Source organism: Lepus europaeus, chromosome 10 (genome assembly GCF_033115175.1).
Source record: "Lepus europaeus isolate LE1 chromosome 10, mLepTim1.pri, whole genome shotgun sequence".
Classification (NCBI taxonomy): Eukaryota; Metazoa; Chordata; class Mammalia; order Lagomorpha; family Leporidae; genus Lepus; species Lepus europaeus.
Window position 1 is genome coordinate 71,924,936 of NC_084836.1, and position 26,111 is coordinate 71,951,046.

The window sequence follows — 26,111 nt, forward strand, 5'->3', positions numbered from 1 at the left end:
GTATGAGTCTTAGTAATAAAACTTGGACTACATAGCTGAAAGTCCACGTTATTTTGAAAACTAGTTTCCCAAAATACAAATAGACCATAAAGTTACAAAATTCCTATGTAAACTAAATAAGCTGAGACGATTTTTGTAAAGCCAAACAAACTAAAAAGAAATTCCACAAGTAAAATTTCATGTCCAGACTTATGGAATTCTTTCAAGTCTTTAAGCTTCTCAAGCTCATGCCGAGTAGAAAAAAACAGTGAATATTTTAAAATTTCCTTTAGGAAGTCAGTATAGCACAAATTGGAGCAGGATATTAAATAAAAATGAAATTAAAGTGTATCTTTCATAGACAGATATATTTATATATATTCTAAAAGTCCTTTATATGAATTAAACCATATATGAAATCCTAGTAGATCAATTAAAAAAGACATTGAAAAAATCATGTAAAATATCCAGGTAGGTGAATCATACAAGGAACTACATAATAATTAACATAAAATGTAAACAGGTATTTAATAAAATTCAACATTCCACCATAACAAAAAACTGTCAGAAAAACAATCAAAATAAGATTTCCTTAAACATATCAAGATAGGCTTAAAAAACTTATAGCAAACTACTTAACACAGGGTCATAGAAAACTATCTCATTCCAATCCCAGACAAGGCTGTCTCCTCTCATCATCTCTATGATTATATTATAGCTGTAGTCAGTGAAGTGAAATAACTAAAAAGAAATATCAACTTTTAAGCAGTAAAACTCTCAGTATATGTATAAAGAGATTATTCAGTATAATCTAAAAGCAAGTCCAAAGCAATAAGTGAATTTAGCAAGATTTCTGGGTAGACGATAATCAACTGCATTGAGTTGCTAAGCACAAGGTACAAACAGAAAAAAATCGATGAGCAAAAAACAGACTATGAAATGCATTCTTATAAAGGAAATTAATGAAAAATGATTTAATTATAATATATTTTAAAGCTGTCTCAGTTATTTTATTTTTTATTTATATAAGGTGAACAAATATTATGCAATTTGTATATTCAGATTTAGGAGTATACTGATACTTTCCACTGGACACTTGCTCACACCCATGCTCCTACCCTCCCTCCTCGTTCCTTTCTTATTTTTTCTCTTACAGTGAGATACTTTCAGCTTATTTTATAATCATAAGCTTAGTCCTCCACTAAGTAGAAAATTCACCAAATATCATGATGACTAAACCACCGTTGTGCAATAATGGAAACAAGGAATATAAACATAATCAAATCTCAAAATGTCAGTTTCACTCATGTTTTCCCTGATCTGTGGTAACTGAGTACAAAAAGTGTAATGTAGTTGACCCTGTTTTCAACAAAAATAATGAGAGGAGCACAAAGAAAACAGAAAGTATGTTATATTCAAATATAAATAATAGAAATTGTACATGAGGTATTGCAGATATTATACTGGGATCACTTATGTTTCATTGGCATATGTGGCTGTTTTTAAGCTAGCATCATGCTGTCCTGCATACTATGATTTTGCATTGTATTTTTTGTTTTTTCACCACAAATATTTTATGTGAGTTACACAAACATTATGCATTACATAAATACAAATTTAGGAACATAGTGATTCTCCCCACCTTATACTCCCTCCCACATGCAATCCCACCTTCTCCAATTTTCATTCTTATTGTTTTTACTAAGATCAATTTTCTTTTCTTATTAATTATAAAATTTTATTTAAGTTAAACAAGTTTCATGTCCTTCTATATGCAGATTTAAGAACATAGTGACACTTCCCCCACTACCTTATCTATTATCAGTTAACTTTATGCATGTAAGATTTAAGAGTTGCAAAATTATTCCTCAATTCAATAGTTTTTCAGCAGATCCAACAGAAAAATGTTCTGAGAATAATGAAAAACAAATACAAACAACCCCACAAAGCCCAAAACTCAACCAGCAGACAGCGAATTGTAACTCATCTGAGGTAGGTTATTACAAGGTCCAGATCTCGGAACTCCTACAGGAACACAAAGGTGGCAGAAACTGCAGCTGCCAGGAGAGTCAGGGCCCTGGACTGCTAGGCTCCAGACCCAAGTCCCAGCTATGCCTCTAAATCTGCTATCTTGGTGCAATCATAAGTGATTGCCTCCCCTGCTATGGATGATGCTGATTGGCCATGGCTTTGTGTCGGCAGACATGCTCATAGGCTTTACAAACTGTCCAATCAGGTGCATGGGTAGCAATAACACATAATGGCCCAAGATCTTCATGTCACAATCATATCCATACTATGCTGATGAGAGGGGCCTGTGGTTGTTCAGGCTCTGCCACCATGTGAAGAGGAAGCCAAATACCTTGTAAGCTGAATCTGGTGAGTATGGGGGCCCAGTTGTTCCATGAAGGGGTAGGTGGGTGGGCAGACCAACTAGAACTGGCTGTAGGGGAATCTGGACTTCTCCATGATCAGCTCTGGAATTTGGGGACTTTAGTCTGCCACAGGGGAAGCTTTTCTGTGTCCCCTACACCTGCTGGGTGAGAGCTAGGACAGCCAAAGAATTCCTGGTGACCTTCCCCTTCCCTATGCATAGCAACTTCAGCCTAGCCCTGGGGCCTCAGCAGCTTTGTGTCCAATGATCTCTACCTGATTTAACTGCATGGAGTCTCCAGTGCAATTTTAGTTAGAGACAGCAAGAGGAGACTTCATTGCTAAATTTCTGCTACCAGCCTCCCATTTTGTGAACGCTCACACCACCAAGCGTGATGCTGCCAACAAAGTGTTCATGAATGCTCTTTTTTATGTTGAGAAAGTTTCCTTCAATGCCAAGTTGTCATGAATGTCAGAGTGCGTCAAGTGCGTTTTCTGTATTTGTTCATAGGATTGTGAGTCATTTGACTTTATTAAACAGCTATTGGCACTCGTTGATTATTGAGTATTAAGATAAACTTGCATTCCTCTGATAACTTAGTAATTCTTCATGATCATGTATTTATTTTTATATGTTGTATTTGTTTCCTGTAGCAGTTTAACAAAGAATTTCATGGATTAAAGTGTAAAATGTATTCTTAGAGTTCTGGAGTTCAGAAGTCCAAACTCTGTATCACTAGGTGAAAATCGAGGTGCTAATAGACACCCCCCCTCCCTCCAGGGTTGCTAGTGGAGCAACCATTTCCTTGTGCTTCTGGTCTGGCTGGCATTACTGGGCTCTTGGTTAAATCACTACAAACTTCCTGGCCAAGATCTCCATAAATCTTGCTGCTCTTTCTTCATAACCCCTTCTTGTCCATCCTCACTGAATCTATCTCTGGGCTCTTTATATAAGGAAACTTTCGTGGCAAGAGTATGCCTGTGTCATACAAGATGCTCTCTCCAGCTTAAAATCCTTCATTTAATCACACATGCAGACATCTGTTTTCCTCTGTAATGAAATATTTACAGATTAAATATTATTTATTTAAATAAATATTTAATGATTTATTAAATGATTTATTTATTTATCATTTATTTATTTATCATTATTATATAATGATTTATTAAATATTTATTTAAATATTTACAGGTTAAATTAAATTAGGGATTAGGACCTGGTATTTTTGGAGTCCATTGTAAGCATACAATTCATGAGATTTAAATTAGTTTGCCATCATTATTTGAGGATCATTTGTATATGCATGAGCTATATTTTTCTGTTGTAATTTCAAAGATTTATTTAAAAGACTGATTGGATGGGGTAGGAAAGACAACTTTCATTCACTACTCTAATGCCTGCAACAGGTGGTGTTGGGCCAGGCCAAACCAGGAGACAGAAAACCCATTTGGATTTCCCATGTAGGAGGCAGGATCCCAAACATTTGGGCATTCATCTGATGTCTCATAGATGCATTAGAATGGAACTGGATCAGAAGCATAGAGAAATTTGAACCGCATACTCCAATATGGAATGTGGGGATGCCAAGTGGAAGCTTAGCTTGCTGTACCACAACACTTTCCCAGGTTTTATATATTATTATAATTTACAATATATTCATTATATATCTTCATTATATATGTTATAAAATATATACTTAATCTATATTATGCATTTAATAAATTTAATATTATTCTATGTGATAATACATTAATACATTATAATACATTTATATTATAATATGATATAATTATAATATTATATACATATATTTATACTTTTTGTATCAGTGAAATACTGTTGTTGCAGAATGAGTTGATAAATATGTTTTAGGGAGAGTTACAATATATTAGCATTATTTCTTTAAATATTTGGTAGAATTCAGTAGGGAAACTGCGTGACTACTTTGGGCAATGTTTTAAATTAATGATACAACTTATTCTTTTTTTACAGTCCATGATACTAGTATTCTTAGTTTCTTGAAGCATTGTGATAGTTTATAATTTTCTAGCAATGTATCTATTTTATAAAAATTTCTGTTGTCATAGGATGATTCATAGAGCTGCATATATTCCTATAAATTTCTGTGAAGATTAATGTAATAGGCCCTCTTCATTACTTAATTTGTAATGTATCTTTTTGTTTTGTCTGCATCAGTGTAGCAAAAATCTGCTCATCTTATTGACATTGGAAAATAATCAAGTTGTGATTGCACTGATTGTCGCTATTGCTTGGTACATCATATTTTATAGAGGCCTTTGGAAAACTGAATTATTTCTGTTAGAAATCTATATCATAGAACTAGGTTGGGTCCAGGCTATTCTACTTCCAATCCAACTCCCTGATAATGCACCTGGGAATGCAGTGGAAGATGGCCCAATACTTGGAACCCCTGCCACCCTTATTGGATATCTGGATGAAGTTTCTGCCTCTTGGCTTTAGCCTAGCCTGAATCCAGCCATTTTGTCATTCGGAGAGTGAATCAGAAAAGGTAAATTCTCTTTCTCTCTCGCCCTTTCTTTCTCTCTTTCTCACTCTGCTTTTCAAATCAAATACATAATCTTTTAAAAAAAGGACTAATGTTAACACGTATAATCTCATTTAATTATTTGTTCATATTCAGCTATTTAGGTTTCCAAATTACAATCTAAAATACTTATATGTAAATATTTCTTTAAAATTCTATTTTTTGAAAAGAGTAATTGTAAAAAGGACCACCTTATTAGCTATGTAACAGAAATATAAATGTGATTAAATGTTATGCTAATTGCAAAAGGCCTGCTAAAAGGGAAAAGTAATGTGAGAACATTTCTAAAACTGTTTGACTCACATATATCAATATAAATAAAAATGCGTATTTGAAAACATATATTAGTACAAAAGCTTTAGGAGAAACATTCATCCTTATGAATTAAGAGGATTTGTAAGGCCAATATTGTGTGTCTTTCCCCTTGTTATTTCAAATAAACAAATCATAAAATGAATTTTCATATATTATCTGAAGATGAATAATATAGTTATAAATGCCTAGTCTAATTTTCCAAACAATATTAGTTTCTCATGTCAAATCAACTGATCATCAAAAATTGTTTATTTTGGGAAGTCTTTAGAAAATACAATATAACAAATTAGTATAGATTACTTTTAATGAGTAAAATGAAAATGTGAATCCTTAAAAATAATCTTTTATGATTGCTATAATTTTATTGGATCATTACTTTAGCTTAATGTCTACCATAAAATATCATCAATTTGCTATCATGAAATTTCCAGAATCTACTAACTGGCATATACTCATCTAGATAAGCATGAAAGCTAGCTTTGAACCCAAGGGTGAAATAAACTGATGTTCCTATAAAATGTGAAGGCTTTCTAAGATATCTTCAAAACAAAATAAATGAAGGTAGATATAAATTAAAGTGTTTATTTTAAAGGGAAAATTAAATCTCAACAAATATAAAATGTTAAAAGTACTAATATAATTTTTGATGAGAAATTCTATACAACATTATATACTTGTTAACCTATAATGGAGAATGCAAACAAATAAATTTCAGTGGTAAAAAAGAAGACTTTTTCATAACCTAATATAACTATATATAAACATAGTAATCATATGTTATTTTATAAAGATTTATTTATTTATTTGAAATAAGTACACAGAGAGAAGATGAGAGGCTGAGAGGAACAGTGAGAGGGAGAGAGGGAGAGAAAGGGCAAGAGAAAGAGAGACAGAGAGAATCTTTTATCCACTGGTTCACTCCCCAGTTGGCCACAAAGAACGGAGATGCTCTTATCCAAAGCCAGTGGTATAGGGGCCCAAACATGTGGGCCATCTTCTACTGCTTTCCTAGGATATTAGTAGGGAGCTGTATCTTAAGTGGAGCAGCAGCGACTTCAATGATACCCATATGGGATGCTGGCACTGCAGGCGGTGGCTTTACCTGTTACTCCATAGTGTCGGCTGCAATCATATATTTAATACTCTTTATAAATCATGGGTACACATTTTCGAACACTGAAAATGCTGCTATGAAAATTTTAGCATTTACACTTCTAAAATAAATGTTTTTTTTCCCTTTCATTCTATGGCTAATTGAACAGTTTCTGTACCATAAATATGCTTACATATTCTATGAAGTTATCTGAATGTCTCATATGCAGGTGATAGAAACTGACAGTTTTTAGCTCTTATCTTGCATTTTACAGCTGAGGCAACTAGTCCATATTCAGGCATTTAATCAAGACAGAGAAATATAATCTATTCAAAGATTCGCATAACAATATTCAGAGTAACTGATTGCAATTACCGTATACTAGATATAAGTCAAGTGTCCATCAACACTAGGTAATTAAAACTTATTATGTTTATCCATAGAATAAGAATATTTTTAGCACCAAAATGGAATGAAGTATTGATACATGCAACAATGTGTCTGCATCACAAGTAATTATGTTGACTAAGAAACAAGCCAGGGATAAAATAGACTACACTTCATATAATTTATTCTTAGAATTCTATAAAACGCAAACTTATCTGTAGTGATGAGAAACAGATTATTGATTAAGTAAACGGGGAAAAGGAGTGTGAGGGATTACAAGTTATAAAATAACTTGGATTTCATAGATGTGTTCATTATATTGTGGCCATGGCTTGCACATATACATCAAAAGTATATTGCATGCATTTTCTTTTGTTTTTAAGCTTTTTATTTCTATAAGATGAAAACATTTCATGTATTTATAAACATTGGTATGCATATATTCATATTTCACAGCAAAATGATACTTGCACACTATCCTCCCTCCTGCCCATTCTCCCACACACCCTCCTCCTTCCTTTCTTATTTTTAAGTTTTACAATGACATACATGCAGTTTCTTTTATATTCACAAGCTTAACCCTCCACTAAATAAAGAATTCATAAGTGGTAACTAGCAAAAACTATGTCCCTCTACAGTATAGACAAAGGTACTATATAATAATGTCAAAATATTATTTTTACTCATATACATTACATTTTTGTGCTCTGAGTATTAATTACCAGAAATCATGGAAAACATGATATTTGCATTTGGGACTGGCTTATTTCACTAAGCATAATGCTTTCTTTTTGCACCCAGTTTTTTCAAAAGATAGGGTTTTGTTCTTCTTTATGGCTAAGTAGCATCCCATAGTGTGTGTTTGTGTATGTGTGTGTGTGTGTGTGTGTATACATTTTCTTTATTCAGTCATCTGTTGGTAGACATCTGGGTTGATTCCATATCTTAGCTATTGTAAGTTGGGCTGCAATAAATTTGGGATTACAGATAATACTTTCTTATACTGATTTAATTTCACTTGGGTAAATTCCCAGGGGTGGCATGGCTAGGTCATATGGTAGATTTATTTTCAGAATTTTGGTGACCCTTCATACCATATTTCATAATGGTTGTACTAGTTTATATTCCCAACAGTGTATAAGGGTACCTTTTTCATCAAATCCTCACCAACTTTTTTATTTTGATTTTTGTTTTTGAGTGGATGATAGTCACTTTTTGAAACCTTATTGTGGTTTTTAGTTTGCATTTCTGTGATAGCTACTTATACTGAGCATTTTTCATGTGCCTGTTGGCCACTTGATTTTCATCTTTGAAAAATGCCTGTTGATGTCCTATGCCCATTTCTTGACTGGATTGTTTGTTTTTGTGTTGTAGAATTTCTTGAACAGTATGTTGATTCTGGATGTTAATCCCTTATCAGTTACCTGGCTTGCAAATATTGTCTCCAATTTTGTCAGCTGCCTCTTCAATTTGTTGATTGTTTCCTTTGCAGTGTAGAAGCTTGGTGTAATCCTATTTGTCTATTTTAACTTGTATTGCCAGGGATTCTGGAGTGTTTTCCTGAAGTCTTTCCATATACTTGGCTCCTGGATCAGCGCAGCTCCGGCTATTGTGGCCTACTGGGGAGTGAACAAATGGATGGAAGACCTCTTTCTCTCTCTGCCTCTCCTTCCTCTCTCAGTGTAACTCTGACTTTCAAATAAACAAACAAATAAATAAATCTTTAAAAATTTAGCTTGATGGCATTAAATATGAAGGAAACTTAATTATATTTCCAGAAAACAAAAAATAAATGAAATGCTATAGATTATTCATAGAATTTTGGACTCTTCAACTATGTCTGAGTACTGATTTTCACCTGTTAGGTTATACTGAAACAGGAATTTTGACAGATCCCACAACATGAATACAGACAAACAAAAGAATTTTGATGACTTTACCATTGTTTTCTGATTATTGTTGAAAGCCGGTTCTCTCATCTCCTTTATTTTTTTATCAAAAGCAGAAGAGCCATAAATCTTTAATGGCATGTCACTTTTCAGCAGCAAGCTATATTTTTAAAATATTCACACATTGCAGATAACCACAGAAAATAATTTATGGACAATTAGGTATAGAAAATAAGAAGGAGAAGATACCAAAACATAGATACATGTATTTTACTTTTTAATTTTTTAATTTTTATTTTTTTTTTATTTTTGACAGGCAGAGTGGACAGTAGAGGGAGACAGAGAGAAAGGTCTTCCTTTTGCTTTTGGTTCACCCTCCAATGGCCGCCGCGGTAGCGCGCTGCGGCCGGCGCACCGCGCTGTTCCGATGGCAGGAGCCAGGTGCTTCTCCTTGTCTCCCATGGGGTGCAGGGCCCAAGCACTTGGGCCATCCTCCACTGCACTCCCGGGCCACAGCAGAGAGCTGGCCTGGAAGAGGGGCAACCGGGACAGGATCGGTGCCCCGACCGGGACTAGAACCCGGTGTGCCGGCGCCGCAAGGTGGAGGATTAGCCTACTGAGCCGCGGTGCCGGCCAATTTTACTTTTTTATTTTAAAGCTTTTATTTAATGAATGCAATTTTCAAAGGTACAACTTTAGGAATATATTGTTTTTTCCTCTCATACCCACCCTCCAATCTTCACTCCTGTCTTACCTCTTACTCCCTCTCCAAACCCATTCTCTATTAAGATTCATTTTTAATTAAAATTATATACAGAAGACCAGATATAATAAGTAAAGTTTTCAACAGTTGGCACACAAACAAGGTAAAAAGAACTGTTTGAGAACAACTTTTGCAGTTAATTTTCATAGTACAACTCATTAAGGTGAAGGTCCTACATGGGGAATAAGTGCACAGTGACTTCTGTTTTTAATTTAACAAGTAACACTCTTATTTATGACATCAGTGATCACCCTAGGATCTTGCCATGAGCTGTGAAAGATATGGAAGCCTTTTCTGACCACAAACTCCGTCAGTATTTAGACAAGGCCATAAGCAAAGTTGAAGTTCTCTCTTTCCTTCAGAGAAAAACACATCCTTCTTTGATGGTCCTTGCTTTCCACTGGTGACTCATTCACAGAGATCTTTCAATATATGTATTTTCAAAATATCTATCTATCTATCTATCTATCTATCTATCTACCAACCTATCTTTCTATTTTGGGGTTAAAAGACCTATAGCTTGCCAAACTCTTATGATAGCCAGGGCTAGGACATTTCAAAGCCAGTACCTCCAAATTCACTCAGGATTCCCATTCAGGTGGAGGAGATAAAAATATGAGTCATCACCAGCTGCCTCCTAGAATGCACATCACCAGGAAGCTGGAATCAGAAGAGGAGCTGAGACATCATAAGTGTACACATTCTGATGTGGGATGTGGGTGTTCTCAGTAGTGTGTTAACAACTATGCCAAATTTTCCTCTCATCTGCCTATTGTAAATAAACCTGATTGAACAACTGCCTAATTTTTATCATATATGAAGTACATTTTAAATACTAATATATATGCCTTTGTAATTTTTGTCTGAAAATAAGATATATGAAATTAATAACCTAGAAAAATAGGCAAGTCTTTTTTATTTGTATAGAACATTTCTGAAAATAGATCCTGTTCTATAACAAAACTAATGAATTCCATTCAGCCTAATCCATGGAATTCAAATTAAATAAGCTTTAAGCAATGCATATATTTCTTAAAGATACAAACAAAATTGTATAATGAATCCCAAGCCAATTAGGAAAATAATTCTGCATAAATAGCAGACATATAAAATTAAAAAGCAAAAATTAAATTACATATCTTTTTAAGAATAAATTGAGACGTTTCTGTACTGCAAAAGAAACAGTCAAGAAAGTGAAGAGGCAACCGACAGAATGGGAAAAAATATATGCAAACTATGCAACTGATAAAGGATTAATAACCAGAATCTACAAAGAGATCAAGAAACTCCACAACAACAACAACAACAACAACAACAACAAAAACCCAACAACCCACTTAAGAGATGGGCCAAGGACCTCAATAGACATTTTTCGAAAGAGGAAATCCAAATGGCCAAGAGGCACATGAAACAATGTTCAGGATCACTAGCAATCAGGGAAATGCAAATCAAAACCACAATGAGGTTTCACCTCACCCCAGTTAGAATGGCTCACATTCAGAAATCTACCAACAACAGATGCTGGAGAGGATGTGGGGAAAAAGGAACACTAACCCACTGTTGGTGGGAATGCAAACTGGTAAAGCCATTATGGAAGCCAGACTGGAGATTCCTCAGAACCCTGAATATAACCCTACCATTCTACCCAGCCATCCCACTCCTTGGAATTTACCCAGAGGAAATTAAATTGGTAAATAAAAGCTGTCTGCAACTTAATGTTTATTGCAGCTCAATTCAAAATAGCTAAGACCTGGAACCAACCTAAATGCCCATCAACAGTAGACTGGATAAAGAAATTGTGGGACATGTACTGTAAAGAATACTACACCACAGGAAAAAAAAACCGAAATCCAGTATTTTCAACTAATGGAGGAATCTGGAACACATCATGCTGAGTGAAATAAACCTGTCCCAAAGGGACAAATGTCATATGTTCTACCTGATCAGTGACAACTAACCAAGCACCAAAAAGGAAACCTGTTGAAGTGAAATGAACCCTATGAGAAACGGTGACCTGATCAGCCCTTGTCCTGACTGTTGATGTATAACTTAATACTTTATCCCCTCTGGTATTTTTTTGTTGTTCTACTTATAACTGTTGGTTGAACTCTGTAATTAACACACAATTATTCATAGGTGTTTAACTAAAAAGTGATCTCTGTTAAATATAAAAGTGGGAATAAGAGAGGGGGGAGATGTACAATTTGGGACATGCTCAATCGGACTTGCCCCAAATGGTAGAGTTAGAAACATGCAAGGGTATTCCAACTCCATCCCATCAAGGTGGCATGTACCAATGCCATCTCACTAGTCCAAGTGATCAATTTCAGTTCACATTCGATGGCTCTGATAGGTCTAAGAATCAAAGGGATCACATAAACAAGACTAATGTCTGCTAATACTAACTGATAGAATAAAAGGGGAGAACGATCCAACATGGGAAGCAGGATACACAGCAGACTCATAGAATGGCAGATGTCCTAAACAACACTCTGGCCTCAGAATCAGCCCTTAAGGCATTCGGATCTGGCTGAAGAGCCCTTGAGAGTATTTTTAGGCAAGGAAAGCCAAGACACTATGGCATAAATAAATAAATAAATAAATAAACCTAAATGAAAGATCTCTGTGAGTGAGATCCCAGTGGAAAGAACGGGTCATCAAAGATGGAGGTACCTTTCTCTGAAGGGAGGAGAGAACTTCCACTTTGACTATGACCTTGTCTAAATAAGATTGGAGTTGGCAAACTCAAAGGTTTCCATAGCCTTGGCAACTCATGACAAGAGCCTGGGGTGATTACTGACGCCATAAACAAGAGTGTCAATTGTTAAGTCAACAACAGGAGTCACTGTGCACTTACTCCTCATGTAGGATCTATGTCCTTAATGTGTTGTTCAATGTGAATTAATGCTATAACTAATACTCAAAGAGTACTTTACACTTTGTGTTTTTGTGTGAGTGTAAAGCATTGAAATCTTTACTTAGTATATACTAAATTGATCTTCTGTGTATAAAGATAATTGAAAATGAATCTTGATGTGAATGAAATGGGAGAAGGAGCGGGAGATGGGAGGGTTGCGAGTGGGAGGGAAGTTATGGGAGGGAAAAAGCCACTGTAATCCATAAGCTGTACTTTGGAAATTTATATTTATTAAATAAAAGTTAAAAAAGAATATTTCTTTCTATTAAAAATAAAGTATGGTGTAGGTATTTGACACAACAGTTAAGATGCTGCTTCAGACCTTTACATCCCATTTCAGAGTGCCTGGATTTGATTCCTGGTTCCATTCCTGATTCCAGCTTCCTGATAATTCATTCCTTGTGAGGCGACATGTGGTGGTCCAAGTAGTTGAGTCACTGGCACTCATGAAGGACACTTGGCTCCTAGTTTGGCCCAGTCCATTCCTGATTTCTAGTCTTTTGTGATGTGAAACACCAGATGGGAGCATATGCTGTATCTCTGTTTCCCTGCCTCCTTTCAAAAATTTTTTAAAAATAAATAAAATAATAAAATGAATTAACAATGACACCAATAAATAATCAAAGGAAAATTCAGTCATAATTAAAAAATGGCATATAAAACAAAATAATTGAAACTAAAAATAAGAAATCTGTTATTAAACCAGAATAATAAATATATTATCTCATGTTCAGGAGATGATACAGAACAAGAGAAACAAAGGGTGAAACAAAGTATGAATAAAATTAACCAAGGTAAAATTAAATTACTAAATTTGCAATGCAAATATATTCGTAGATACCGAATTACATGACTCTAAGTTTTCTAAAGAAAAGCATTCCGTTTGGCAATAACTCAAGAATAATGTCAAGATTTATTTTTTCTGTTTCATGCATTTTCCTAAGACTCAACATTAGATATTTAATTATGAAATAATGGTTTTATAAACAAATTACAGAGGCCGGTGCTGTGGTGTAGCTTGTAAAGCTGCTGCCTACAGTGCCGGCATCCCATATGGGTGCTGTTTCGAGTCCCTGCTGCTCCACTTCTGATCCAGTTCTCTGCTATGGCCTGGGTAAGCAGTAGAAGCTGGCCCAAGTCCTTGGGTCCCTGCACCCATGTGGGAGACCCAGAAGAACCTCCTGGCTTCAGATCTGCACAGCTCCAGCCATTGAGGCCATCTGCGGAGGGAACCAGTAGATGGAAGACCTCTCTCTCTCTGCCTCTCCTTCTCTCTGTGTGTAACACTGACTTTCAAGTAAATAAATAAATCCTTAAACAAAACAAAACAAAAAAACCCAAAATACAAAAGGACAACACGAACTTAAACAACTCAGTAGAAAGAAAACAAAGTTATTAAAAGCCAGAAGACATAGAAGTGCTCAACAGGTATATGAAAACGTGCTTAACACGAATAGTCATTAGGGAAATGCAAATTAAAACCATAAGGATTTATCTCAAACCTGATAAATGTTCAAAAGAAAAACGATAATATTTGTTAAGATACGGAGAAAAGGTAAAGTAAAAAAGTAAAAGAACAGGCCTATTATGGGAAACAGTATGGAAGACTCAAAAACATTAAAAATAGAACCACCAATAATTTTGACAAATATTAACAAATATCAACTGACACATTTCAAAAGTCTGAATACCAATGTGTGTAGCAGCGATTCACTCAGATCTTTAAGGTTACGGCTTAGGGACAAGGTTTTTGCAACACAGAATTAAAACCAACTGTGTGACATTGGGAAACAACAAGTCATCATTTAACAGATAAGTTTGCATAAAATGCATCAGATCTTCCCAGGGTGTAAACAATACAAATTTGACTATTGTATTTGTTATTTAGTGTCTTATTCTCACTCAGGGGTATACTCAGTATGCATTACTAATAGGAATGGTTTATGGTGTAATATAACATAATATAACCTGCCATACATTCAGCTAAAGCAAGTGTATATTGTAAATATATTTTCTTAAAAGTATTGAGGGTAATTTTTATTACAACAGCAACAAAAAAGGAAGTATGAATTGTAACAAAAGGCAAAGATGCCTGAAATAAATACTAGGTTGTTTAAAAGCACATCAGGAAAACGGTTTAAACTGAGTTGGCTTTCATAATTTCTTTTTTTTTTTCTTTAAAGATTTTAATATTTATTCGACAGGCAGAGTTACAGACAGTGAGAGAGAGAGAGAGAGAGAGAGAGAGAGAGAGAGAGGTCCTCCCTCCATTGGTTCATTCCCCGAGTGGACACAGCAGCCAGAGCTGCCCATATCCGAAGCCAGGAGCCAGGTACTTCCTTCTGGTCTCGCATGCAGGTGTAGGGGTCCAAGCACTTGGGCCATCTTCCACTGACCTCCTGGGCCACAGCAGAGAGATGGACTGGAACAGGAACATCACGGACTAGAACCAGTGTCCATGTGTGATGCCAGTACCGCAGGTAGAGAATTAACCTAGTGCACTACTGTGCCGGCCCCTGGCTTTCAGTAATTTCACATACTGTAACTATTGTGTAAGAATGTTAGTACACGGTGAACCCTAAAGGCTTCCATAACCTTGGCAACTCATGACTAGAGCCTAGGGAGATTACTGACACCATAAACAAGAGTGTCAAATTGTTAAGTCAACAACAGGAGTCACTGTGTACTTACATCTCATGTGGGATCTGTCCTCAATGTGTTGTCTAATGTGAAGTGATGCTATAACTAGTACTGAAACAGTATTTTTACACTTTGTGTTTCTGTGTGGGTGCAAACTGATAAAATCTTCACTTAGTATATACTGAATCTATCTTCTGTATATAAAGATAATTGAAAATGAAAAAAAAAACTGGTGTTAAATTGGAAATTGCATAGAAAATTAATTAATTTTTAAAAAATATCATGTAGGATCCCTGTGTTTAATGTACTGTACACTGTTATTTAATGCTGTAACTAGTACTAAAACAGCATTTTTCACTTTGTGTTGCTATGTGGGTGCAAACTGTTGACATCTTTACCTAATATATACTAAATTGATCTTCTGTATACAAAGAGAATTGAAAATGAATCTTTACATGAATGGAAGGGGAAAGGGAGCGGGAGGGGGGAGGGCTGCGGGCGGGAGGGAGGTTGTGGGAGGGGAGAAGCCATTGTAACCCATAAGCTATACTTTGGAAATTTATATTCATTAAATAAAAGTTTAATAAAAAAAAGAGAATTGAAAATGAATCATGATGTGAATGGAAGGGGAGAGGGAGCGGGAAAGGGGAGAGTTGTGGGTAGGAGGGAAGTTATGGGAGGGGGAAGCCATTGTAATCCATGAGCTGTACTTTGGAAATTTATATTCATTAAATAAAAGTTAAAAAAAAAGAATGTTAGTACAATAAGCACTAGGATTCCCTAAATATTCCTAGGTTAAATAGATAAAATTTTTTTTATTGTAGATGATTAGCTAATGCTAAATGTGCAAGTTCATCAAAGTTAAGAACTTATTTTCTGGGGGCGGAGCCAAGATGGCAGATAGTGAGGACATGCGCCGTAGTTGGGGAAAATAAAGTTTCATAAAAGTGGAATTACTGTAGCCTCAGGAAAAGATTCAAGAAAAAAACTGCAGAGGAAACGCTTCCAGATCTAGTGGATGTGACACAGAGGATCTACAGGGAGCCCACCGCGTGGAAGCCCAGCCAAGGGAGCGGAGCCGCAGAATCTCGCCAGCGTGGGAATGAATGGGAGGGGTAGATCAAACGAATACTCATAGAGGCCAGATTTCAACTACACTCAGTTCACTCACCTGTGCCAAATAACTTCGCAACTGAGTCAAAAAAAAAAAAAAAAAAAAGAAAGAGAGAGAGAGCAATCAAGCAAGGAGCAAGGGAGAGAACAATCTGGGTGAGTCGCTTTTTGCACAGCCTTAAACCTGAAGAATCAAGCATAGCTCTCTGGCCACACCCATCACAGCCTCTAAGGATCCATCAAAGCAGGCAGCCCACTTAGAGGCATAGTATAACGAGAAAAAAACACCACAGCAAAAAAAAAAACACATAAATTATCTCCAACATCCCAAACAACAAACTTAGAAGCCGAGGTAACAAGAGCAAAGAAGACACTATGACGCCCCCAAATGAAAAAGACACCCCAATGCAAGATTATGAAGATGAAGAGATAGAAGAAATGCAAGAAGCGGATCTCAAAAAATTGATAAGAACATTAAGAAGTTCTCAGAAACAAATTCTTGAACTACAGAAATCCTTAATGGACAAGATAGAAAATCTCTCTCGTGAAAATGAAATATTAAGGAGGAATCAAAATGAAATGAAACAACTAGTGGAACATAAAACTGTGATAGTGACAAGAAACCACAATGAAATGAAGAACTCAATAGATCAAATGACAAACACATTAGAGAGCCTTAAAAACAGAATGGGTGAAGCAGAAGAGAGAATATTGGAATTAGAAGACAGAGAACAGGAAAGGAAACAGGCAAACCAAAGAAAAGAAGAAAAAATCAGAAATCTAAAAAACACTGTCAGGAATCTAGAGGATACTATTAAAAAACCCAACATTCGGGTTCTAGGAGTTCCTGAAAGCATGGAGAGGGAGAAAGGATTAGAAGGCCTTTTTAGTGAGATACTAGCAGAAAATTTCCCAGATTTGGAGAAGGACAGAGACATCCTAGTACAGGAAGCTCATAGAACCCCTAATAAATATGATCAAAAGAGATCCTCACCACGACACGTTGTAATCAAACTCACCACAGTGAAACACAAAGAAAAGATCCTAAAATGTGCAAGAGAGAAACGTCAGATTACTCTCAGAGAATCTCCAATTAGACTCACAGCTGACTTCTCATCAGAAACCCTACAAGCTAGGAGAGAATGGCGAGATATAGCCCAGGTACTAAGAGAGAAAAACTGCCAGCCCAGAATATTATATCCTGCAAAGCTCTCATTTGTGAATGAACATGAAATAAAGACCTTTCATAGCAAACAGAAATTGAAAGAATTTGTCACCACTCGTCCAGCCCTGCAAAAGATGCTTAAAGATGTGTTACATACAGAAACACAGAAACACGGTCACCAATATGAAAGAAGGTAAAGGAAGGAAACCTCACAGCAAAAGATCATAGGAAGCTCAAACCATATATTAGAAAAAATCTTTGGCAAATGACAGGGCAAAGTTACTCCTTCTCAATAGTCACATTGAATGTTAATAGCTTGAACTGTCCAGTTAAAAGACACCGACTGGCTATTGGGTTAAGGAACAAAACCCATCTTTTTGCTGCTTACAAGAAACTCATCTTTCCAACAATGATCCATACAGGCTGAAAGTGAAAGGCTGGAAAAAAATATACCATGCCAACAGAAATGAAAAAAGAGCGGGCGTAGCCATCTTAATATCGGACAACATAAACTTTACCACAAAAACTGTTAGGAGTGACAAAGAGGGTCACTATTTAATGATTAAGGGATCCATTCAACAGGAAGATATAACGATTATCAATGTATATGCACCTAATTACAGGGCACCAGCTTATTTAAAAGACTTGTTAAGGGACTTAGAGGGAGACTTAGACCCCAATACAATAGTACTGGGGGACTTCAATACTCCACTCTCAGAGATAGACAGATCAACAGGACAGAAGATCAACAAGGAGACAGTAGATTTAAATGACACTATAGCCCAAATGGATCTAACAGATATCTACAGAACATTTCATCCGACATCTAAGGACTTTACATTCTTCTCAGCAGTACATGGAACCTTCTCTAGGATTGACCACATACTAGGCCATAAAGCAAGTCTCAGCAAATTCAAAAGAATTAGAATCATACCATGCAGCTTCTCAGACCACAAAGGAATGAAATTGGAAATTAGCAACTCGGGAATCCCTAGAGCACGTGCAATCACATGGAGATTGAACAACATGCTCCTGAATGAACAATGGGTCATAGAAGAAATTAAAAGAGAAATCAAAAATTTTCTGGAAGTAAATGAGGATAACAGCACATCATACCAAAACCTATGGGATACAACAAAAGCAGTGTTAAGAGGAAAGTTTATATCAATAGGTGCCTACATCAAGAAATTGGAAAGGCACCAAATAGATGAGCTTTCAAGTCATCTCAAGGATCTAGAAAATCTGCAGCAAACCAGACCCAAACCCAGTAGGAGAAGAGAAATAATTAAAATCAGGGAAGAAATCAACAGGATTGAATCCAAAAAAACATTACAAACAATCAGCCAAACGAGGAGCTGGTTTTTTGAAAAAATAAACAAAATTGACTCCCCACTGGCCCAACTAATTAAAAAAAGAAAAGACCCAAATCAATAGGATCAGAGATGAAATTGGAAACGTAACAACAGACACCACAGAAATAAAAAGAATCATCAGAAATTACTACAAGGACTTGTATGCCAGCAAACAGGGAAATCTATCAGAAATGGACAGATTCTTGGACACATACATCCTACCTAAATTGAGCCAGGAAGACATAGAAAACCTAAACAGACCCATAACTGACACAGAAATTGAAACAGTAATAAAGGCCCTCCCAACAAAGAGAAGCCCAGGACCAGATGGATTCACTGCTGAGTTCAACCAGACATTTAGAGAAGAACTAACTCCAATTCTTCTCAAACTATTCAAAACAATTGAAAAAGAGGGAATCCTCCCAAATTCTTTCTATGAAGCCAGCATCACCTTAATTCCTAAGCCGCAAAAAGATGCGGAATTGATGCTATAACTAGTACTCCAACAGTATTTTTTTTCACTTTGTGTTGCTATATGGGGGCATACTGTTGATTTCTTTACCTAATATATACTAAACTGATATTCTGTATATAAAGAGAATTGAAAATTAATCATGATGTGATTGGAAGGGGAGAGGGAGAGGGAGAGGGAAAGGTGAGGGTTGTGGGTAGGAGGGAAGTTTTGGGAGGGGGAAGCCATTGTAACCCATAAGCTGTACTTTGGAAATTTATATTCATTAAATAAAAGTTTAATTAAAAAAAAGATGCTGAGTGAATTAAGCCAGTCCCAAAGAGACAAATATCATTTGTTTTCCCTGATCGACGACAACTAACTGAGCACCAAAGGGGAAACCTGTTAAGTGAATTGGACACTATAAAAAACAATGACCTGATCAGCTCTTGTCCTGACTCTAGATGTACAATGTAAAATTTTATCCTTTTTAGTATTTGTTGTTGTTGTTGTTGTTGTTCTAGTACTAGTGGTTGAACTCTGTAATTAACACACAATTATTCTTAGGTGCTTAAATTTTAACTGAAAAGTGATCCCTGTTAAATATAAAAGAGTAAAAAGAGAGGGAGGATATGTACAATTTGGGACATGCACAATCAGACTTGCCCCAACTGATGGAGTTAGAAACGTGCAAGGGGATTCCAATACAATCCCATCAAGGTGGCATGTACCAATGCCATCTCACTAGTCCAAGTGATCAATTTCAGCTCACAATGGATGGCTCTGATAGGTCAAAGAATCATAGGGATCACACAAACAAGACAAGTGTCTGCTAATACTAACTGATAGAATCAAAAAGGGAGAGAAAGATCCAACATGAGAAGTGGGATACACAGCAGACTCATAGAATGGCAGATGTCCTAAACAACACTCTGGCTTCAGAATCAGCCCTTAAGGCATTCGGATCTGGCTGAAGAGCCCATGAGAGTATTGTAGGCATGGAAATCCAACATACCATGGAAAAGAAAAAAAAAGATGAAGACCTAAATGAAAGATCTGTGAGTGAGATCCCAGTGGAAAGAACGGCGCCATCAAAGAAGGAGGTACCTTTCTCTGAAGAGAGGAGAGAATTTCCACTTTGACTATGACCCTGTCGGAATAAGACCAAAGTCAGCAAACTCTAAAGGCTTCCATAGCCCTGGCAACTCATGACTAGAGCCTAGGGAGATTACTGACGCCATGAACAGGAGTGTCAAATTGTTAAGTCAGCAACAGAAGTCACTGTGTACTTACATCCCATGTGGGATCTGTCCTTAATGTGTTATCTAATGTGCAGTGATGCTATAACTAGTACTGAAACAGTATTTTTACACTTTGTGTTTCTGCGTGGGTACAAACTGATGTGATCTTTACTAATTATATACTGAATCGATCTTCTGTATATAATGATAATTGGAAATGAAAAAAAAATAAAACCCTGGCTTTAAATTGGAAATGGCATAGAAAATTAATTAATTTTTTAAAAAAATATTATGTAGGATCTCTGTCTTTAATGTGCTGTACACTCTTGTTTGATGCTATAACTAATACTCCAACAGTATTTTTTTTTTCACTATGTGTTGCTATATGGCGGCAAACTGTTGAAATCGTTACCTAATATATACTGAACTGATCTTCTGTATATAAAGGGAATTGAAAATGAATCATGATGTGATTGGAAGGGGAGAGGGAGAGGGAGAGGGAAAGGTGAGGGTTGTGGGTAGGAGGGAAGTTTTGGGAGGGGGAAGCCATTGTAACCCATAAGCTGTACTTTGGAAATTTATATTCATTAAATAAAAGTTTAATTTAAAAAAATTGTTACGTCAGCAACAGGAGTCACTGTGTACTTACACCCCACGTGGGATCTGTCCTTAATGTGTTGTCCAATGTGAAGTGATGCTATAACTATTACTGAAACGGTATTTCTATACTTTGTGTTTCTGCGTGGGTACAAACTGATGAGATCTTTACTAATCATATACTGAATCGATCTTCTGTATATAAAGATAATTGGAAACGAAAAAAAAACCTGGTGTTAATTGGAAATTGCATAGAAAATTAATTAATTTAAAAAAAATATTATGTAGGATCTCTGTCTTTAATGTGCTGTACACTCTTATTTAATGCTATAACTAGTACTCTAACAGTATTTTTTTCACTTTGTGTTGCTATATGGGGACAAACTGTTGATTTCGTTACCTAATATATACTAAACTGATCTTCTGTATATAAAGAGAATTGAAAATGAATCATGATGTGATTGGAAGGGGAGAGGGAGTGGGAAAGGGGAGGGTTGTGTGTGGGAGGGAAGTTTTGGGAGGGGGAAGCCATTGTAACCCATAGCTGTACTTTGGAAATTTATATTCATTAAATAAAAGTTTAATAATAAAAAGAGCTTATTTTCTATGAGATTCTTTGCTGAGAGGGGTAATTGTGGAAATAACATGGAATGGAAGTGTTTTAGTGCTCACAGCTTAAGAGTAATTATAGCATGATCTCTAAATCATGAGTTATGAGGAAGGTGCTTGTATATGGGTGTAGTCCATAACCTGCCCAAGATCCATTCTAACAACCTAGCCTGACCTCCACACACCGTTGTGCAAGAATAATTACCTTGAGAGTTTCCCAGCCATGGATCCTCTTCCCTGGACCTTTATTCCAAGCTGAAACTGGAAGATTACTCTTGCACCAACATCCTATGTGAATGTGTATTGTTCACGCAATCATCCGTGATTGGACAGTTTGGATAGCTTGGAGCACGCACAACGTCATAAAAAATGCAGCCAATCAGTATCCTCCATAGGGCAAAGTTGAGTCCTGGGTGCAGTTTCCAAGCTGTGTCCTCCATGGAGCCACCCCCCAAGCCCCCCACCCCTGCCCCAGCTGTGGGAGGGATTTTCACCTGCTGGACCTGCCACCTGCTGGGCTCCCTTCTTCCTCCTGGGTTTGTGCTCCTGAGAGGATCCTTCCTGGAGGTTGCAGCAGCCTACTTCAGGTCAGCTACAATTTGGTGGCTGTTTCTCAACTTCTGAGCCTTTCTTTTTCATGATATATTGACACACTTTTCTTTTGAGTCATGTGTTTTTGTTTTGATTTGAAGAATATTTAAAGATGTCACATATTTTAGTCTTTTTTTCCATTTCTCTTGCAGATTTCTTTCAAGTCTGCCTATTGCTGTTTACTATTGTTTTCCATTAGGTCTTTGCTGAACTTAGTAATCTAGTGAATTTCATATACTTTTTGTATTATTTATATATTGATCTTTCTAGTACTCTCATCATCAGTTGCATCTTAGATTTCATGGACCATCTCTGTATATAAATATCACCCAATGTATTCACAATTTGTTACTTAGAATTTGATTTCCGTGCCTTAGAGTTTCTCTTACTGTTTTATCCCTCTTACTCCTGCACTAGAAACCTGAAGCACAATAGTGCAGGTACAGTGGTCTAGGTTTACTCCCAGGATGGGGGGAGGGCATCAAGTAACCCTGTAATAATTACATTGTTCATTGTAGGTTTATTTCAATCTTGATCAGACTAAATAAGTCACTGGCTTTTATTTTTTAATGTTCTCCCAGCAGTTTTTTCCTAGATGCTCAACTTCATTAACTCTCTTAAACTATTATGTGATTTTCCTCTTGTAATTTTTACCTACCTGGATGTCTTGTCTGAGAACCTTAGCCATTGTTGCATTTTTAATTATATCTTTCTTCCTATTGATATGCTTCCTTTTGTAATCATTTGTTACATTAATATTTTGCTTAGCATACCTATATCTTGGCTTATGAAAGGAATGCTTTTTAAAAACCTGATTTTTATTTCATGTCCTTTCAACATCAATGTAATACCAATCTTCCAAAAGAAATTCTGAAATGTTCTCTGCTTTTTCTACTTTGTGTAGGTCTGGGAAATGTAGATTTCTTTTCTTCCTTATATGTTTGGAGTATTCTGTAAGTCGGGACCTGGAATTTTGATTGTGTGAGTTTTTCTGGTTGGCTGTTTGGAATTCTCAAAATGTGATTCATCTTTCTACGTTTATATAGGTTTTTTCCTTTTTCATGCTGCGCTTGTGTTTTGTAAAGCTGATGTTCAAAATATGGTGGATTTTCATCTTTGTAGTCAAAATTTTACTTTTAAGAATTTCACACATTTCTCCTACTAGGGTAGGAGTGTAGTCATTCTGTATAAAGGAATGTAGACACAGGTGTCATAACATAGGCTGTATGGATCAGGAAGGTCAGCATGAGAGTGGAAGATAATGGCTACATGCAGAGGGGCTGGAGACTCATGAGGATTGGCATAGAATGCAAGCACAGTAGGAGACACCTGAGGAAAGATATGGGGTTAACAAAAGGGATGGAGACCCTGAAGCCAGCCCTTGCTGCAGGCACAAGGATAACAGGCTATTATGAGCTGGCTTAGATGACAAAGATTTTTTAAATGTCAAAAGTACAAGGATGAACATGAGTCCCAGTCACATAAGATGGTAAAATTGATGATAATACATGGTTTTCAGGAACAAGATCAGAGATACACAAAGTCTGGCATAGCTGGAAGGCACACGGGGCTTGAGACACCATGAAGCAGACAGTTGGCAGGCTGGATTTGGATACATAGGGATACAGGTGATGTCATATGAATCAATGCTTAGAGAAAATTATAGACTCAATTGACTGTGAGAAGCCCGAGAACTAATCACTGTGACTTCCTTCTTAAGAACTAAAATGAAGCTCAAAATAGAATACATAATGTAGGTAAGTGAAAATGGAAAAATCATCAGTAAGATAGCTTTAGTAAGACTGTACAACAGAAACAAATAAACAAGAAAAACTGTTTTAAAAACATATGAGCAGATGGGCTGGCGCCTATCTGCAGTGCTAGCATCCCAGTTTGGGTACCAGTTCAAGTTTAGGCTGTTCCACTTCCAATCAAACTCTCTGCACTGGCTGGGAAAGAAGTAGAATATGCCCCAAGTGCTTGGGCACTTGCGCCCGCATGGGAGACCTGGAAGAAGCTCCTGGATCCTGGCTTCATATCAGCCCAGCTCTGGGCCTTGCAGCCATTTTGGGAGTAAACCAGTGAATGGAACACTGATGTTCTCTCTCTCTCTCTCTCTCTCTCTTTCTCTCTCTCTCCATTTCTTCCTCTACCTCTCTGGAGCTCTTCTTTCAAGTAAATATTTTTAAAATATGAGTAGAATTAATAAAGACTAATAAAATCTTCAAGGAAAACTAAAAATATGCCACACATATAACCAGTGACAGAAATCCAAACAGCATCATTCTTAACCAAATATATAATGTTTAGCAAGACAGACAATATTCTGAAATCCATAGGAATAAGTTTTTTAAAACTTAAACCCAGAGCCACCACATTATGAAACAAATTTATCAAAAATATTGCATACCATAGGAAACTGCTACATAAACTAAATAAGTTGAATTAGTGTTTGAAAAAATCAAAATAATCAATAGACAAATTTGACAAGCAAAATTTCAGGCCCAGATTTATAAAATTTCCAAACATTCAAGGAAGTAAAACACTGCTCAATTTTCCAGATTCATGAAAAGTGGCAATTAACAGAGAATATGTTTGAATTGCTTTTATGCATCTAGCATTACATTAATGCCACACGCAGATCAAGACATGAACTAAAAAGTAGCTTAAAGAACACATCTTTTATAAAAAGAGATAGAAATATTTTAAGGAAAGTGACAATACTAAGCAAAATTTGAAAACATAAGAGATCAATAAAAAAGCAGGATAGAATCAAAGATGCCAAGGTAATTAATATTTCAAAATAAATGATGTAAATAATGCATGTGGAAGAAAAACACAAGAAAACCACATGGTTTTTGATATTAAAAGTTGAAAACCTTTGAATAAAATTAAGCATCTAATCACAAAAATAAACTGTGAGTAACAGTAAAAATAGCTAGTACAAGTCCCATCTGTAATCTTCGGTGGCCTGAACTACAACTCTATAGTCAAAGGCACGTTCTGTAGTAGTTTTTCTAAGGTAGACAATGCCCATGAGGAAAATTATATTCTCACTTTAAAACTTTCTTTCCCTTTGGTCTGAAATTAGAGATTTGGTCTGAAATCTGAGATTAGAGATGGGACTTGGGCACTCCCTTGACTTGCATCCTCTGGTCTGCTTTAACACAAACCAGGAGGAAAAGAAAGCTAGGCATCAGAAGCAATGGGGGCAGGCCTATTAATGGCTGATCTGTACAGTGATCTGCCCTCAAGGAGACCCAACAGGCCAGTCTACTGCAGTGGCTTTCAATGTGGTAAGCCTGGGCTTCAGCACAAGTCAACCTGTGAAGAGCCCTGGCAGCTCTGCCAAGAGTTGGATCACTGCAAATGGACCTGCCCTGGAGTTGAAGGATGCCCAGGTCAGAGCCACAGATCTTACTGGCTCTAAGCTGAAAAGCCCTTCACTCAGCCCAACTTCCAAAGTGACCACTGCAGCTGAGGGGACAGCCAAGTAGGGTCAGCAACATTGCAGGCAGAACTGTAAATTTCTTGTTAGAGATGCTACCTGCCTTTACCTGGCCAGCTCTCCTCCCAGGCCAGCCAAGTAATGAAAGTCAACAGAGTGCCTTCCCCTAGGAGGTTCACACCTCCCTTAGGATGTACCCCATGTGAAGAGATAGATAGGTCTGGGCCTCTTAACTTACAAGGCCTAAAGCCCAACAAATTATTATCAAGCCCCGTCTGTCAGTTTCTATTTGCCTCCCAATCAGAAAACTTAATTGTAGCTTAGACAGCACCTTTCTTAGCTCCTCTAATAATGACTCTGTCCTTTGTTCTAGACCCTGTCTAGCGTACTTGGGCCTCATTCCTTTGTAATCATAACCTCTACTCTACCACCAATGGCTCTACTCCCAACCTGTGTGTACTGATGGTCCTCTTCCCCACTTAATGCTGTATAATTGTTCAGACCTGGTAAATGCCACTCTTAGGATCATTGATTACTATCCTCACCCTGTCTTTTATGACCTTGTCTAAATATGATCAGAGTCGGCGAACTTGGAAGGCTTCCATAGCCTTGGCAACTCAT